The sequence below is a fragment of the Sander vitreus genome, chromosome 10, assembly GCF_031162955.1.
Source record: "Sander vitreus isolate 19-12246 chromosome 10, sanVit1, whole genome shotgun sequence".
Lineage (NCBI taxonomy): Eukaryota > Metazoa > Chordata > Actinopteri > Perciformes > Percidae > Sander > Sander vitreus.
This window is the reverse complement of record NC_135864.1, coordinates 23411858-23431496: the sequence shown is the minus strand read 5'-3', so window position 1 is coordinate 23431496 and position 19639 is coordinate 23411858.

Here is a 19639-nt window from a genome sequence, read left to right as displayed (position 1 = left end):
CTGGGGGATCATAGGCTGGCTGGGGGAACTCATATTAATGTCAAAAAACCTCATAAAGTTAAAATGTCATGCCATGGGACCTTTAACAGTCTATGAAACATACCCACAAACTGTGGCAAGATATGTGTAGATTCATCTTGGGTAATATTACCTGTAACTTTGAACTTGAAAATGTAATATTTGGTTTAGTCAGATACAATACTATATATGAGAAAGAATATTTTCTCGTCAATCTCATAATATTCTTTGCAAAGTTTTACATTCATGAATCTAAATTTGCCAAAGTAAAACCTCACTTTAATTTGTTCAAGAAAGAAATGGTGCTATATAACGAAAAAAAACAAGGGACCTCAGATTTGGACTCATTGAGCCAGAGGACATTTAGTGACATCCAACATTTGATGTCAGAGAGACAAGCCATCACATGAGAAAATCTTTTGCATTTAAACAATTAAACAGTGTGTGTTGTATCTACCGATCCATCTGCATGCATTCCCTGGAAGCCATTGTATTGTCTTAACATTACAATGTTCTTGTATATTTACTTAATGAGCCGCAATCACAAGTCGTTATATGACATTTAAAGCTGTATTCATTGTTTGTCGTCTTGGAGGCATGGACACAATATTATGACGTCATAAAGATGTGCCGGCAGACAGTTTACACATCATGTAACGGTATACACACTCTGGTTCATTCTTACGATCTTATGCTTATGCTGTGAGGTATTTGTAGTTTTTAAAGCTCTCTTAGTGTTTCCTAATTTACCTGTCTGTTGCAGTGTTTTGGTAATCCACAAGATGGCAGCAAAGGACAGTGAAACGCAGGAATCATCGTCTTTCCCCCAGCTTCATTCAAAGAGACAACAGTTTCATGACTGTATCAATTTACTGTGAATTAATATGCTGTATTGTCATGATGTATTATGCTGTTTTTGGTGTAAATGGAACAGGATATTTTGGGCTGTTTGATATACATAGTACAACCATAAAGAAAGAGAATTGCTGTGATTGGATAAAAATTACTTGAAAATAGATTACTTGGAGAGTAAAGAGGAGGAAGAATGTGGAGTGAAGTGATTGGATAAAAGGCTACAGACAGATAAAAGGTGTGTGTGTGTGTGTGTGTGTGTGTGTGTGTGTGTGTGTGTGTGTGTGTGTGTGTGTGTGTGTGTGTGTGTGTGTGCAAAGTGCTGATGAAGGTCCCTGGTTGAACTTCCAGCTTCATAAGTCACTCTGATTGGTCGGCTGATCCCACAAATAAATTACATTTCATGTGTGCCGGCCCTACAGAGACTTTAAAGTAAAGCTCAGCTGGTGAAACATGGAACTGTAATCTATCAATCTATAGCATGTTAGAACAAGTGAAGCATTGTGATTAAAATGTCCACAAAGGTTATGTGTTCCAACCAAGAGATATTCACTTATATCAAACACAGAAATGCAGCAAATGGCACACGTTTTAAGTCATTTATCAAGTGAAAAATACATATAGATGTATTTCTGTAAATGATCTGAAACATTTTCCTTCTTGGAAATACCGTTAAGCTCCGTTTCTGCAGCTTGCCAAATAGTAGCTCAGTGTTAGCCAGCTGGTCAGTGACTGTCGGTCTGCTGTTTGGAGCTGAGCAGGCCTGGTATAGACGCTATATCAGCAGGTTGATGGGAGCTGTGAGACTAAACCAAAACTGTGAACTGCCGTATAACCAAATCACTGAGCTAACAGCTGCTACGGCGCTCTGCAGAGCTGGGGGGAGCAGTGATAGTTAACATCACCAGTATAGACCCCTCTCACGTAACATCCAGTCGTTTGAAACATTGTGACCATAACGACCGATACATGCAGCTTTAAGATCAAGTCCAGTTGTATCTGACTGAATGGGATGTAATCAGACCCGACTATTAATTACTGACATTAAGGCCAGACTGTCTGAGATCTCCCCATATGTAAACAGAATACGTGGTCTCTCACATAGAATAGGCAGACCTGACCATTGTTATAGTCTAATGGTCTGTAGTTCAGACTTTATCTGAAGATATCTTTGACAAAGAGATTCAACCCAGTGCAGAAATGGCCTTTTCTGGAGCTCCAGGGGTGAGAATAAATTAAAGATGTGTTGTGCTCTTTTTGCTCGGAGGAGGATTTGGTTAGAGTGGGAATGGGCTTGGATAAATGACCGGATGCTATTCCTTAAATTATAAAAGATAAAATATATTCCATTAGAGGGTCAACCCAAAAACAACATGGGACCATTTAGTCATTTATCTTAAAAGCCTTAAGACTCCTCTAATATAAATATATATATATATTAGATATAAGGAGAAAAAGGAAAAATGTTTGTTGTCAAATATTTGTGAACGGTGCTTATTTTCTCAAATGAAGATATGCATAACAAACAAAAGAATTTCACCACGAGAACCTTTGGAGCTTTTAGAATGGGTTGTATACTTCTGACATCACATATGAACTCCAGACTATGTCCTAGGAACCAGGTCCTGGGACATAGTCTGGAGTTTCCCTTCCTCACATGGAGCACCAACAGGAGGTTGCTCGTGTCAGAGCGTTCTCACTTCCTGGAAATCCTCCGTTTGGTTTAGGCGAGGGGTGGCGCCTGGGTAGAGCGTGACGGAGGCAGGACATGACTCAGCAGATTACAGAGAGTAGCATCCTAATTTGGTCATAAACAACCGAGTCTCTCGCCGTTCCTTGAATCTGTCTGAATATTTCAGCGTCGGCCCTTACCGACAGGAGTTCCTGAATCTCGTCGTCTCTCCTGTTAGACATTTTCGTTTGGCATGTTCATGTAAATCACCCTCCTTCTTCTTCTTTACCTTTGGATGTTTTTCTATTTGCCAGTTTTGCGCTGATAGAAACGTCATCAACACGCCCATTTTCTCGCTGTGAACGCTACGGCTCAGTCGGACATCACCCAGACTTTGCACTCAGGAGCTGGCAGGGTAAAGACCGTTTAGTGTCCGCTCCATCTGAGTCGCACATTTGTGTTATAACATACAGCTCTTCCGGGTAATGTTAGAGAAGTTCAGGGCTGACTGATAGACTGCAGCTCTCTGTGTGCTCTCCCAACAGGATTGGCATTTTGATTATGTTGCATATTTGGTCAAATTTGGGATGTTTGTGTTTGAATTTGGGAAAGTATTTAGTTCGGACTAGCTAGAGTTTTGTGCATTCTATTAGAAAGCGCAGCTCCGTCTCAACTTTGTCTTTCTTGCACAGCTGGCAGAAGCGCTCCTCTTTGGGGAGCCATGATAGTTTGTATCGACCGGTCTCGATGGAAAGGTTGTGCTCACTGGGTCGGTTCTTTGATTCATGTCAGTCACTGTGGTCAGATAATTCTGCCACACTGTACTCTCTCTTTAGGGCCACATAGCACTGCATTTTGCTTTGTGCTTTTGTTTGTGTGCTCCAGTTGGTGATGTAGTTTTGTTTCTGGTGTGTTATAATTTGGTTAACTCTAATTGATTTGTTCTCAGACCGGTCCTGAGGCTGAACAGGGTTAGGAAGTAAACTGAGCATCAGGACCAGCTAAGTGAGGGGACTCTTTTCTTTGCTCAGCTCTCTCTCTTTCTGCCTCTCTCTCCCTCAGTCTCTCTCTCCCTCAGTGTCTCCCGCCCTTTACACTCATTAATTAATTCTCAATGGCCATTAAGGGCCACTAATGAATTTATTCAATCTGAGTCTTTGTGGATAATATCCAGCTGTCAGGGGGAGGCACACCTGCAATGTGTGTGTGTGTGTGTGTGTGTGTGTGTGTGTGTGTGTGTGTGTGTGTGTGTGTGTGTGTGTGTGTGTGGCAGGGGAGAGGAAGGAAGTCTAATTACAGCATTAATTAAGAAGCAAACAGTTTATTGAATGAGTCCTGTGCTCATTAAGAGAACACACAGCAGAAGCCGGTCTCTCTCACTGTGTTCTCCCTTGCTCTGCTCTGATGTCACCACGACAACGCTGCTCAGTGTTACGCCATAAAGATCCAAAGTCCTAACATCACTTCCTGTCTAGCTGGTAGCTTCCGGGACTCCGTTCAATCCCTCATTGGACTTTTTTTCACGTTTCTTGGGTTTAATATCCATCATCTCTGAAATATCTGCTACATGACTTTCTTCTAGAAGCTGAACCATTCAACATTTGAACAGATACACAAAGACAAAGTTTAGGGTTGGTAGCTGTGGTCATCTTTTCTATCAGACAGATAACAGTGACTGCTGCACAGGAAACTGTCCTCAGCTGTAAATCTGCCATACAGAGCATGTGTGTGTGTTTGTAGTGTATCATGAGCACCACCTCTGCTCCTCTAATCCTCTCAGCCGATCCCTCTCTCTGTCTCTGTCTCCATCTATCTGTCCATTTATCTGTCCATCTCTCATCAGGTCATCGTCCCCCACACCCCCCCTCTGCTGATACCGGTGTCCTTCACAAGCACACGTGCACAGATCAGAAATGGTTTACAGAGGCCTTGGACTGTATGTCAGGATTTACACTTTGATACCTGTACTGTCTCTCAGTAAATAAGTAGTAAACCCTCACTGGCTCTAATGCAGTATTCTGCAGAAACCTTGAATGTCTGTCACATATTAGTCTGGATCAACGACAGTTCATATGCTGGATAATCGCCGGGACATCCAGCACCGGATGCCGCTCGCCTGTAAAACGCTGTTCGTTTCGGGAAACATCAACAAACTTCGAGCTGGCAAACTACACGCTGAAAATGTCAAGTTTTGAAGAAAATGTGAATGGTGCAACATGGCAGGCTTGCTTGGTTCTTTCGGGGAATGATTGTAAAGATTTACAAAGAATAGCTTTAGGGCATTTCCTCTCTGGGCCGTTTTGGGACGGATTGGTGGGATTGCTGTAGACGAAGTACACACGGAGATACACTGGTAAGAGCTAATGAGGTTTAACCATGTATAAAGCTAATTTAAATAGCTAACGTTACTGTATTGTGTCAACAGTCATAAACTTCATTTAATATTGTATGTGGCGTTTTCTTTGTGGGGTGCAAATGTTCCTCCAAAACCAGTTCCTTCCTGAGACTATTTAGCAGAGTAACAATGTATGTGTGGTTTAGCGCTGTGGAGATAGTGCTGGCATGGCGAGACTAGTGACAAATATACACACATATTTATTTTACAGTGTTTTTCGATTGCTAAACAACAGTGGGCCCAACTGGAGCCACATGTGCAAAAGTCAAACTACAGTCTGCACAGCAGCAGTTCATGTGAACCAATCTCTAGTTCATTTGTCATTGCTTGAACACAGTTTTCAAAACTCTACACAGTTATCCCATGACTTTAACCACAACCTGCACAACACTCTGGATTTACAGCACTTTGTTCAAATGCTAACACACTGCTGTCAAAACTGTAAACCACACATTCAAAACAGAATGGATTTCAGTCTGGTGCCTATCAAACACTGCTGATTGCAATTTTAGCTGAAAGCCTAAGCAGGTGTCTTGTTTTAGACTAGTTAGTGAACATATACGGTATTTAGATAGAGAAAGCTCAGAAAGCGTTTTTTTATACAAACACCAAATAAGAATGAAACAATTATACACTGTACCGTTTACAGTTTTTCTTGATTGCTTTGACCTGCTTAAAGAAACCGGGATCCACTCGGTTTTCATCATCACTGTCTCAGCAGAGCAGAAGACACCTCTTGCAAATGTGTTAACCCTTTCTCATTGGATTGACACATTTTCCCCACCGTTTTGCAGAACAGTTAACACGGATGTCATTCAAGCAGTCCAAACTCCATTGTTTTAGCTATGGTTACCAAACAGAAACCATCTGTTCCTAACTATTAGAAACTACCTACATCAGTATGAAATCACTGAAGCACCTGTTTGACACTCCTTCACACAAATCTTCAATTAGCAATCAGTCTGCAGGCCTTAAAGGTGCAGCGTCTGTGTTGTTCTTTGCCAACATGGATGGAAGAGGTCTAAGACAGAAGAGACTGAGTATCAATAGTGGCTATTTCTTATACTCTACAGTAATAGATGTTTATACTTTACTGTAATAGATTTTATTTTTATTTTCTTAATTTCTTATACTCTAATAGATGTATTATGTGTAATATTTACAGTTTTTCAGTTTTCAGCCACAGTTTCAAAATAAGGATCAATGGAATCAATAAAATTAGCATCAAAGCATTTCTGATTCTGGATCCAATTCTTTGCAAGAAGGCAAATTTGTCAACAAATGTCCCTGGCATGAAAGCTACGTAGAGTAATAGGCTACAATGACAAGCAATGGGGCGCTGATTCATACTGAGTGCTGTATTTTGTATGTTGTTGTCCACTGTGTAATGGTTGATTGGAAGAGCTCAGACACTTGTTTGCAAGTTGTGTTGTTTGAAGGCAAAATGTTCTTTTGTTGCATATTTTAAATGTTGGCATGGTTAGAGCCAAAAAAATGTGAAAAACACTATATGTTTACTATAGTAAAACTGCTTAACAACAACGTTCTTACTGTTTTTCAGAAAGTAATGGAGGTGAAAGCAATGGAAACACCACATTCATTTGTATTTAGAGATGATGCAGACATCCAATGTGATGAAGAAAACCTGCTGCATGATACTGGAGAGAGGCAGGATTAGTCACACCATTCTTTGTTACTGTTATACACGCAAGTAATTCCATAAATTACTAGAGACAAAATACTATATTGAAGCATTATTGATATATATATATATATATATATATATATATATATATATATATATATTGATTTTCAGTCCTTCTTGTTTACCTTACGTAAAAATTGGTATATTCCATACAATCTATATTCTTTCTTTAAAGTGCTCATATTATGCTCATTTTCAGGTTCATATTTGTATTTAGAGGTTGTACCAGAATAGATTTATGTGGTTTAATTTTCAGAAAACAGCATATATTTGTTGTGCTGCACATTGCTGCAGCTCCTCTTTTCACCCTGTGTGTTGAGCTCTCTGTTTTAGCTACAGAGTGAGACATCTCACTTCTGTTCCATCTTTGTTGGTAGTCGCACATGTGCAGTAAGTACTGCTAGCTAGTCAGTTGCAGAGTATGAGGGTGTGCCATGCTAGCAGCTAGGCGAGCATTATAACGTGTTACAAAGTGACACACGTTCGTCACGGAAGTAAAGGCTGGACTACAACAGAGCTGTTTGGAGCAGTTTGTGAACAGTGTTTTCTGTTGGAGATGGTAAGTCCCTTTGGGGTGGACTTTGGGCTTTTTCACTTTGTAAACCTATAACATGAACAAAAAAGATATATAACACAATAAAGGAAAGGGAAAAAGCCAAAAAGCATAATATGAGCACTTTAAAGAAACTATTGAGTAGTAAGTCACTCAATCTGTAAAGATGCAAAAGTTTGTAATTTCTGTATTGGCGTTTGACGCTAGTGTTTTTACTCTCACTGTGTTCTGAGTGACAGTGTGTGTTGTCTCAGTGAGGATTGTTCTGAGTGTTTGGCTGCACTGAGCCTGTTTTGAGACGTGTGTTAAGAGTTGTGTTGCTTGGAATGAATTTTGCAGGAGATGTGAACTGTTTAGTTCAGGTGACTGTTGGTAGTGCAGACTGTAGTTTGAATGTGGCTTCAGTTGTGCCCAGTGTCGTTTAGCCGTCGAAAAAAACTGTAATAAAACAGTGAACAAATGAATTTGCAGTGATTCAAATATGAATATTGTCTGGACATGTTACTTATAGCTTTCTGTGTCTCTTCATTATGTCGTCATCCTCCGTCTTCTGTCTCTATCTGTCAGTCTGTCTTCTCTCTGTCCTGATAACATCATGTTATCTACTCTCCAAATTAAAACACCAGCCTTATGCCCTTCACTGTGTGTGTGTGTGTGTGTGTGTGTGTGTGTGTGTGTGTGTGTGTATAGGTCACAGTGTTTTGCCATTGTCTTGTAACTAAGGTCAGGTGGGAGGGTTATCTTTTTCAATGGGATGTATGGAAACACACATTGTGCATCTCAGGTTTAGTAATGTTGTGTCAGTGTTACAGTCGTATTCCCTCATTTTGCACTAAAGATTCTCTTACTTTGGAAAATCATCTTCTGCATGGACAACAAAGCTGCAACAGAACAGCTATGTGCTTTATAAGAAGTGAGAAAGTTAACCTGACATGCATATCACTTTCTCCTCAGCACTATCAAGATTGGGATTATGGCAATTAAACTTTAGTTAAGATCAGAAAACTAAAACACTGGGGCCCCTGGTTAGGTCACCTGGTAGAGCAGGTGCCCATATATTGAGGCTTATTCTTCAATGCAGAGGCCGCAGGTTCAACTCCAATATGTGGCCCTTTGCTGCATGTCATTCCCCCTCTCTCTCCTCTTTCATGTCTAAAATGTCCTATCCAAATAAAGGCTTAACAATGCCTAAAAAATAATCTTAAAAAAGAAGAAAACAAACTAAAATGCTTGTTTAAGGTTGGGGAAATATAAAAAATAAAATGTATTTGCAGGTCTGTAAGAGGCATTACCAGACTAATTTGCAGATGCGTATTATCTAGTAGTATTGTAGTATCTGCCAGAGAAAAATGAAACATCACCTCACAGATTCGTCTGGTCTCCAATAATTTGATGCAAACTGATACAAAGCTTTGTCCAGTAGGAGCATCAGTTCTAGGTTTACAAGGCTGTTTAACTTGTTAAACTGAAACACACTGTGTATTACACTTCAGTACAAATCTCCCCTTTGTGTAGCTTGTGCCTGTACATTTTCAATGTGGCTTTCTTCACCACGGGGTCAATGGGGGGGAAGAAGATCCTCTGGTGGTTTTGAGTTGTAGAAGTGTGTTTAGCTTTATGCTAGCAGCGATGCTCCGGTGCAGGCAAGGCAGCTGGTCGCTCCACCACTTTAGTCCAGACTTAAAAATCTCAACAGCTATCACAAGAATTGCTATGATATTTTATACCAACATTTATTATCACCAGATGATGTATCCTAATTAGCTTTTCATCTAGCGCCAAGCACCCAAGGTTAACACCTGTGGTTTTGAGTGCAATGTCTCAACAACTATTGGATGGATTGCCATTATATTTGGTGCACACATCCATAGCTCCTGGAGAGTGAATTGTAACAACCTTGGTGATCCTCTGACTTTTTATCTAGAGCCATCATCAAGTCAAAGGTTTAATGTGTCCACCCAGATCCCACGTAGTAAGGGTGGGCGGACACACCTCTTCCACCCTCATCCTCAACACTGGAGCACCCCAGGGCTGTGTTCTGAGTCCCCTGCCATTCTTGACTGTGTAGCCACTTTCAGCCCCAACACGATAATCACGTTTGCTGATGACACAGCTGTGGTGGGCCTGATCACCGAAACCAATGAGAAGACCAACCTGAAAGGAGTAGAGGGGCTGAGACGGACACTCTGTGTTGTATTGATAAGTTCAATAAAAACAGAATCCGTCATATCCATCAAATCAGAGGTGGACAACTCTGACTGGCCCACTACATTCTCTTTGTAATATCTGGACAACATAGGCCCCATATACTGGTCCAACAGTAACACTTTCATTACTTGCGTCCCCCTATATAGCATTATAAGGACATTTCTTAATGTGCAGTATTCATCAATAATTAGATCTTCTCCTGTGAAGACGTATTTTATATTACTACAACTGTATTTTACTATAAAGTCATTCATTATCGGCTTTTACAGCAGCCTTCTGGTATTGTTACCCACAGGAGGCGTTAGGGTTGTGAACGACATTAGGGAGTTATAAACGGTTCATTACGTTTATATACTGCTTATGAATGCTAAATAGGGGGACTTAAAGTGTTAGTGGTCTAACTTTAATATCCATACAGTAGATGAGCAGACATACTTATTCACTCTATCATATTCATTCTATCAAATGTGAATTATCCATCATACTACAGACGTTGGCTTTACAGATTTCCATCCAGTCATTACTGGTTATTACTGGCAATGAAAATAGAAAAACCCAAGCACTGATTTATCGTCAGCAGCTGTGTGTGCAGAGCTCAGCTCATTTCAATCACATATGGCAGAATCTTGATTTACACCTCCCACTGTGTTAATAGCGCTAGCCATGGTCAAATTTAAACTAGCCCGATTAATCAACTAAACATTCAATATATCCCATTCAGCAGGCGTGCGGCGAGCACACACAACTTCTCAATATGAATTTTCCGGGAGATTTCTCTATTGATCGACGGACAGATGATTTGTGAGATACATTGTGTACAGATCAATAGGTGGCCAGTCAATAGCTCATGGCGAGAAATGAACTGTGGTGACGTGAAGGCCACAAAGTCAAGTCTGCATGTAGTCTTGCATAGTACATGTGAAAATGAAGAAGGATGTAGCGTGTCCAGCCGGGCCAAGGACTCAAACCAGCAACCTTTCACTCACAATCCTCTGAAACTGCTCGGCTACAAGCAGCCAAGGAGCTTTAATAAAGTGGAGAGGCACAGAGCCTGAGGAGACAGCAGGGTGGCCAGTGACTTTTACAGCAATCAGACACACACACACACACACACACACACACACACACAGATTCATACACTCTGCTATTTTACTGAGGTTCCACTTTGCTGCTCTGCTCTGTAGGGAGACCTCTGTCTTTGGGGGGCCACTGTTTGTGTGTGTGTGTGCGCGCTTTATGTGTTTCTCTTTGTTGGTGTGTGTTCAGCCATTCAACCCACTACGTTTGCCTTGACTGGTATGTGTGTGTGTGTGTGTGTGTGTGTGTGTGTGTTCTTGTTAAACTATATTCGTGGGGTTCAAAAACAGGGAATACAGTATACTTGTGGGGTCCCGACAGCTTTGTGGGGCCAAAATGCTGGACCCCACAACTTTAAAAGGCTGTTTGAGGTTTAAGACTTGGTTTTAGGATTAGGGATAGAATTAGGTTATGGTTAGGGTGAGGGTAAAGGTTAAGGTTAGGCATTTAGTTGTGATGGTTAAGGTTAGGGTAAGGGGCTAGGGAATGCATTATGTCAATGACGGGTCCCCACAAAGATAGTGCCACGCACTATGTGTGTGTATGTATGTGTGTGTTTGTGTGCGTGTGTGTGTGAAAGAACAGTGAGGTTAGAGCAGTGTCAAAGCCAAGCGGATGATGAATGGCATTAGTTTAGTCTGTCATTACAGACTGGTGTTTTATGTAGGGGTCAACTCTAATGGAGGAGAGGAGAGGAAACAGGAGGAGAGGAAAAAGAAAGAAAGGAGAGTCGAATATTCAGCTATACAAACTGTGTTGCGTGTTTTGGGGAAGACCCTGTCCTGCACAAAGCTAGCTCCATAACGAAATGGGGTTCTCTCTCTGTTTGAAGAAGGTAGAAGAACTTGACAGAGTCTGGACCTCAACCCATCCAGCACCTTTGGGATGACCTGGAACAGACTGTGAGCCAGACTCTTGTGGCTGAGTGGGAGCAACTTCCTGCCAGTCAAATGAGAGATGAATGCTTTCGTCAAAAAGGGCGCAGAGCAGAGAGGCAAAGTGCAGCGCAGGTATACGTTGTCATTGCGTTTGGAATTGGTTGAGCCTTCAAAGGTCAGTGGCACTGAGGTCAAAGCTAAAATAATTAGAACTTTGAGGCCTGGCTGTTACATCTCAGAGAATTTGAGAGGCATGGACAGTGCCGTTTGTTGTGTGAACGTATGCCGCTGTCCGTAGCACTGAAACAGAGCCTGATAATGGGGACACAATAGCGGACTGCAGCTCTAGAGAATGTAATTAATATTGTCCTCGTTAATTATGCATTATTTCACCTACTGGCACACATCCGCTCTTCTGCACTGATGATTGTGTAAACCCGGCCAGTTGGCTGGTATTTACTGTAAAATACCTGCGGTGGGCTAATCCTTGTTTTGTGGTGGTGTCGTATCTGTAATAGTTAGTGTTAGTAGTATTAGTTAGTAGTTAGTGCAGAAAACATGAATCAATCTGTCTTTCTCTCTCACTCGCTGCCTACTTGATGTTGCCTATGACGGTTCCATTATGTTTCACAGTGGACATTTGTAATGAACTGAGAAGGTAAAACCTTTTGTTTAACCTTTGGCAGAACTTTCAATTACCTTTGTATGCGTTTCATTCTGCACGGCTTTCTCAACCTAAAAACAGACTAAAAGTTTATCTCCTACGTACGCAATAAACTTCATTCAGGTTTTGGCCAACATTGCAAGCAACATTTTGTTCACCTTGCCTTTGAGGGCTTCCTTCGATCACCTCTTCCGCATGGGACAGGAATGCAGATTGACTTGGTCTCTGTAACTGAGAAGAAGAGGGCACAGAGAAAAAGAAAAGAGGATGAGAAGATAGGAGGAAAGACAGGTGGCAGAGGAGGAAAGAGCGATGGGGAGAGACAGAGAGAGGTTAAAGGACATACTCCCTTTGGTCACTTTGGGTGATGGGGCATGACTGACATGACCCCCCACCCACACACACACACACACACACACACACACACACACACACACACACACACACACACACACACACACACACACACAGGTCCTGTCAGAGTGTTGGCAGGCTGCTGCTGAAACAGGCAGGATGTTTTAGTAATCTTGACCAATCAGCTGCTTGCTAGTCTGTGTAATAAAGAGAGAGAGAGAGAGAGTGTGTGAGAGAACGAGCGAGTGGGACAGAGAGAGAGAGAGAGAGAGAGAGAGAGAGAGAGAGAGAGATATTTGCTCTAGTTGTTTTAAATTACAGCTTGCACTCTCTAGGTGAATAACCCCTCACCTACACACTTCATACACTGACACTCACTCACACACACACACACACACACACACACACACACACACACACACACACACACACACACACACACCACCAATGGCCAATGCACGCTATATTAGCCACCTTAAAAGGGACAAAGCAGCACTCAGCAGCCTTGGCTGAGCGTCTGCTGGAGACAGAAACATGGAGGACAGCAGGGTCCTGCTGGCTGACCAACCTTGTTATTAAGTCAGGGTGGCCAAACACAGCCGAACAGTAACATGAATTAAAGTGGCCCCACAGCAGCCTGTCACCGGGCCACACCAGGTGACACCTTGATGTATTTCAACCCTGAAGCAGGTGAACAACAACAGTTATTTCCAGCAGCAGCACTCTGGGGATGCAGGCTTACATACATGCATGAGACCTGGACCGGCCCAGTGCAGCTTCCATTATCACCGAGTGACTGCGTCTGGCTCAGCTGTTGGAGGGTTGGGTGTATGTCAGCAATTGTGTTTCTCTTTTAGAACCATCATTGCTTCTTCAGACTGTGAGCTACTTGGATGATGTTGTGTTCCTGTCTGTTTTGAGACTAATTGCAGGTGTGGAGTGGGGCTACAGAGGTTTGACCAACAGAAATCAGCAGATCCTCCACAAATCAGGAAAGACAATGACTAATATATTAATGATGACCTAATGCCATCAACTGTTATAATTTGTTCATTAGCATTGTATGTCAGGTCACCTCATGCGGTCTTCCTGTCAATGTTTAACCACACTTCTAAATGACATCATCCAGCATTTATCAATATCTGTTTGTCTTGTGCAGGAGACTATCCCAGCATGCATTGGGCAGGAGGCGGGTTACAACCTTGACAGGTCGCCTGTCTGTATCAACATACATATGCTTCTTACTGGATCATGACCAGTTGACTCACTGATTAAACTAACCTACCATAGCTACGTGGCTCATGATATAGACGCAGTTAAAGACAATGATGTAGTGCAAAAACATATCCCAGCTTCAGAGTTAGCTTTATTTTACAGGCCTGTCATTTCTGCGTTATTATAGAACCCATGCAACTTCGAGGCAATGCCCACCCTTCAATAGCATTCACACACTACTGTTGGCCAGGCGTCCATGCTTACACAAGGTAATGTAACCCGATTTGTTCAGGTCCTATCCCCTGACCAATCGGCTATCCTAACCTTAACCACTCGAGGTCAATGCCTAACCCCAACCAATCAAGCTGCTTCATAGGGCGGGACTTGCCTAGAAGTTCCCTGGGATCCATATTAACACGTCATTTCCTAAGTATTTCTGAGGAAGCTTCCTGAAGAGAACTCACTTATTGAGGGCTGAAACTAAAAGGTTCTGTCCATGATGCAAAAAACAGAGCAACGCTCTACATGGTGCTGAAACGGAGCGTTTTTACCAAAACAAAGCAGCGCTGTCCATGGTGCTGAAACGGAGCATTGTTACCAAAACAAAGCAGCCCTGTCCATGGTGCTGAAACGGAACGCTGTTACGAAACTGAGTGGCGCTGTCCATGGGGCTGAAACACAGCGACGCTGTCCATGATGCTAAAACAGAGCAGCGCTGTCCATGGTGCTGAAACGGAACGCTGTTATGAAACTGAGTGGCGCTGTCCATGATGCTAAAACAGAGCAGCGCTCTCCATGGTGCTGAAACGGAGGTTGTTCCCAAAACAGAGCAGCGCTGTCCATGGTGCTGAAACGGAGTGTTGTTACTAAAACAGAGTTGCACTGTCCATGGTGCTGAAATGGAGCATTGTTACTAAAACAGAGTTGCACTGTCCATGGTGCTGAAATGGAGCGTTGTTATGACACAGCGCGGCGCTGTCCAGGGTGCTGAAACACAGCGGCACTGTCCATGATGCTAAAACAGAGCAGCGCTGTCCGTGGTGCGAAAACGGAGCGTTGTTTCCAAAACCGAGTGACACTGTCCATGGTGCTGAAACACAGCGGCGTCACAACAACAGTGTGGCGCTGTGGGGGTGGGCCTCTCTGTGGATAATGCAGTTTAAAAATGTCAACATCTCGTTAATTTAGTTATAGCACCAGCCCACAGCAACTGCTTCCTAATGTTACTAATTATATCTGACACTGGGTGACACTTGTTACAGATATAATGAGCCAAACAAAGTTGTCAGTCATCTGTCGAAAGCACTGTGCTTATACTGATCACTGTGTGAAAGAATTTTACTAATTTAAAAAGCCTTATTCTGACCAATTCTATTCAATTTTATTTATAGTATCAAATCATAACAAGAGTTAACTCGAGACACTTTACAGATCGAGTAGGTCTAGACCACAATCTATCATTTATAAAGTCCCAACAATTCTAGTAATTCCAGTTATGTGTTGGCAGAGCGCCACCTACTGTACCGAATGTAGAGTTACTCCCGGTGTTCTACCTATTCTTCCCCTCTCATGTATACGGGGAGAACTGGCAGAACCCGGTTATTCACTTAACCGGCTACTACAGGGAATGGAAATGCACTGTGGGAATGGAAATGCACTGTGAGACATCAACTTCATTAGCATTGTATATCAAGTCACCTCAAACATACTATACAAATAAATTATTTCATCCTTCAATTATCAATATCTGTTTGTCTTGTGCAGGAGACTATCCCAGCATGCATTGAGCAGGAGGCGGGTTACATCCTTAACAGGTCGCCATGCTTCATACTGCATCATGACCAGTTGACTCACTGGTTAAACTAACCTACCTTAGCTCCGTGGCTAAAGTATGGACGCCATGATATTAAAATAATGGAGTTGTATTTACCTCATCCATTGTTTACATATAGTAGGACACCTCATCATGCATTACTGCTTACTTATCTGGTAAACACAGAGTAAGGTGCAAACCTTACCAAAAGCCTAAATCATTTACTGTAATAACAGAGTCATATGCACTAATTATAGTGTTGAGTTACATTTAAAAAAACCTGTGCGCATTACATTTTGCAGACTGTGTAAGGGTAAAGATACAAATTTTAGTTACCATCATGGCTCCACTGTCTTTGGAGGTGCAGAAATTACACATGGCCACATACATTCTAAGCCTTAAGGCACAGGTAGTCAATCAACACACTTCTGACAACCCTGCAACCTTTTTACAAACACTGATAAGATTTGCTTAGTTAAAGACAGCCAAACAACTCTAAATTATCCCTTACTCAATATGTTACTCTTTAAATGTCGTTGCACTTTGGTTGACACAGGTTGGTTAAAGTGAAACTCTTCGCCTGACCTGAAGTGTAGACCTCCAGGCTGTGTCACCTGAAAGTCATCATTATTGGCCCCATATTGGTTTTTGGATGTGAGGTGTGTGTTGGTGTGTGTCCAGGGTGCTCTGTGGGTTAGTGTGATGTTGTGGGATCAAGCGCAGCCCTCAGCCCTCAGCTGGATGTCATCCCCGCTCTGCCTGCTGGGCTTCAGCACAGCTAACCTCTGCCTGTGGTGGGTCTACAGGGTCAATATGGTGTTTTACCAACAGGAAAGTGATTCTCCACAGCTGTCAACATCTATCAACCTCAATCACACACACACACACACACACACACACACACACACACACACACACACACAGGTCAGCCACTCAGCCATACGCACACACCCATGAAAACACAGACACACTGGGGTCAGCCACTCATAAAGCCGTAAACAACAGAAAATGGTATGTGGCTGAAAAAGTGTCAGCTCAATTGGATTCCGCAAACACTGCTCTGTTTTTCCACAGCTCCTTTATTTTCTCTGTCCATGTTGATATGTCTTCTATCTTCGCGGCTTGCCGAGAGGTTTTTACTCCATCTAAAGGCTATCTGAGTCACTGATGCTTATGGCTCTGTATTTTTGCCCTTTTACTCACCAGTTGGCTCTCTCAGACGAGCACCATTTTCTGTCTTATCTGTGCTCACAATGTGAATACTCGGGTCAGAGCAAAAGTAACCAAGCATTGGCAATTAAATCTGAATCGGCTGGATAGTTATGACCATCGGTTTTACATGGGTCTCTTTAAATAAAGCAATTAGGAATGTGCATGTTTACAAATACTATTATTAGTAATCATAACTCTTTTTTTAATATTTTCAGTCAAAAGCCCTGTTAGCGGCCCCTAGAAGGACAATTAAAAAGCATACTGACAATCCCATGAGACTAGTAGTCATGAGGCTGATCTTAAAATCAGACAGGGTTGTCCACTTTAGAGAATGAATGTGCTCAGTTAATTTCATTGCAATCTGTTAGTGGATATACTATCTCGCTGGTGGCCAATGCAAAGGGCTCATCCTCCTGTGAGCATAAATGTCCTTAGATGCTGATATTTCTAGTGTACAAGTTTGGCCCAGCATGGTGCAACGGGTTAATACGCTTAATATGGATGGATGTTGGTCTGGTCTTGGTCAAAATGAAATTTCTTTTTAGAAAAACTATTTTATGGATTTCCATGCAAACACTCATGCCCAGTGAATGAATTTACATGACTTTGGTAACCACCATCAGAAGACGTTTTCACTTTTCCTGTGAAATATCTCGACATCTGCTGGATGGACTGGCACAGAGACATTCATGGTCCCCAGACTAGCGTGATCCCCCTGGCCCCACCATGAGGCTTTTGAGTGAAATACCTCAGCGACTACCGGATGGACTACCGTGACATTTGGTTCAGACTTGGAATGATGTTGGTGATCCCACAATCTAGCACCGTCATCAGGTGTCATCAAATGCTAGCATGCTAATATGCGAAACTAAGATAGGGAACATGCTAAACATTAGCATGTTAGCATTGTCAATGTACACATACACATCAGATTAGCATTAAGCTCAGTGCACAGCCTCCATACTAGGATCAACTTCTTGTTGGTTTGGATCTTAAAAATATAAAATAATGCCATCCATAAAGCCGTTTCTTACCAGTTTGATGTGAAATAGTGGGGCGGTAATGCTGAAGATGGCATAATGTTATTGTAATTACCGTATCTCAGTCAGTTTTATGCATTGATTGTCTTTATTATACTATTGCTTACTTGGAAAATGTGCATGCATACGCATTTTCACATGACAACTATGCACACCGGGTTCGATGCGAATGATCCATTTAGCTGTGTTCCATTTTTGAAAAAAGAAAAAGCAAGGCAACCGTGGGTCTACAAGACGTGCTCCGCCAATGCCTCACCTGCAGGTACCGTTCCCTGACTAGTTACCTGAAGCAGGGTTTACTGCAGCTCCATACCACATCATTATGTATCTGATAAATTGTGTAGTTAGTGAGGCTAGAATAATATAAAACTGATTCTGATTTCAAACTTGGCTCCGGGTGTTTCTGTTAAAACATAGACGCAGATGACTTCGCTTGTCTCAGGACTTCAATGTGCTTGAATAACAGTAGGCCTACAATACATGGCCGCGTGGGTGGTTAGCTCTCAAGGACACACACACATGATTTGAACGGATTAATAGCCTGATTATTCTCTGAACAGCAGCCGACTGATGGCCTTTTGTACATATGTATTTACATGTTTATATATTGATTGATTGCTTGATTTATTGGTGAAATGTATATGTTGATGTCCGTCTGAATATTTAAATCCCTGCACAAAGGTTAAGCAGGGGTATGCAAGCATTCACAAAATCATGTCACACGGTCATGTCATGTGTCTGTCGGAGCACCAGATCATTGTGATGTGACCAGGTTTATTTCTCCATGCTACATACAGTGTGAGAGTGTGTATCATTCATGTGTCTCATGCTGAACGTTTTGAACTTGGAGTGCAGTGTGTATTCCTACTCTAGCATTATTAACAGTGAGATATGTATTACGCTGCTGACTATGTTCTCTCTTATCATGAGTGTTTATGTGACATATGGATCGTATTGCTACTGTGTGAACTGTGTGTGTGTGTTTGTGTGTGTGTGTGTGTGTGTGTGTGTGTGATCACAGGATTGGTTTGAGGGTTACATCTGTGTTGTCTAATGGGATGAATTGTACTGTGTGTGTGTACTGTGATTTAGATGTGCAGCCCTATATTCTCTCTGCCATCTTCATTGTTTTATCTCTCACACACACATACACACACCTGACAGGCCTATCCAGGCTAATAGATAGTATTTTAAATCATATTACCTCCATTACAAACTGTTTTATTGTCCCACCACATCTGTCAACCTACTGAGTGGCTACTATGTGTGTGTGTGTGTGTGTGTGTGTGTGTGTGTGTGTGTGTGTGTGTGTGTGTGTGTATGTGTGTGTGTGTGTGTGTGTGTGTGTGTGTGTGTGTGTGTGTGTGATGGTATCAGTTTAGGGGGAAATGAAGCCACGCTGGAGGAGAGTGTTGGAGCTAAAAGATTGAGCTGTAGGACATAGATCAGGGAGAGGAAAGAAAGGGACAAAGACATAAAGACATAGAGAGAAAGACACAAGGAAGCGAGAGAGCGAGCAAAGCATACCATACAAACTGGTGGTGTAGTCAGCGGTCCTGACCCCACTTTGTCAGAATTGTGTGTGTGAGAGAGAGATAATGAGAGAGAATGATCGCATGTTTGGCACATCTGAATCTAACATCTAGTAAAGGTCAGAGGTGGATAAATGTGGATGAGCAGAGAATTGTCATATAACTTTACTGGTCAGTTGACCCAAATAAAAAGGAGCATATTTGTTGAGAGCAGTGTGTGGAAGGCAGATGCATCAAAATCTGGATAAATAAAAGTAAACCTTTCTGCGTGGAACCACCACAGGTAAGTGAAAACAAAATGTTATTTACAAACTTGGGGAAAAAGATTATTTATTGCACAATAATTACTAAAGCCCTAAACCTAACAGTTAATTATACCTAAAATATCATAATAATGAAAAAAAAATGAAAAACGCACTCCCTAGAAAGAGAATGTGGAGACAGTAGAAGA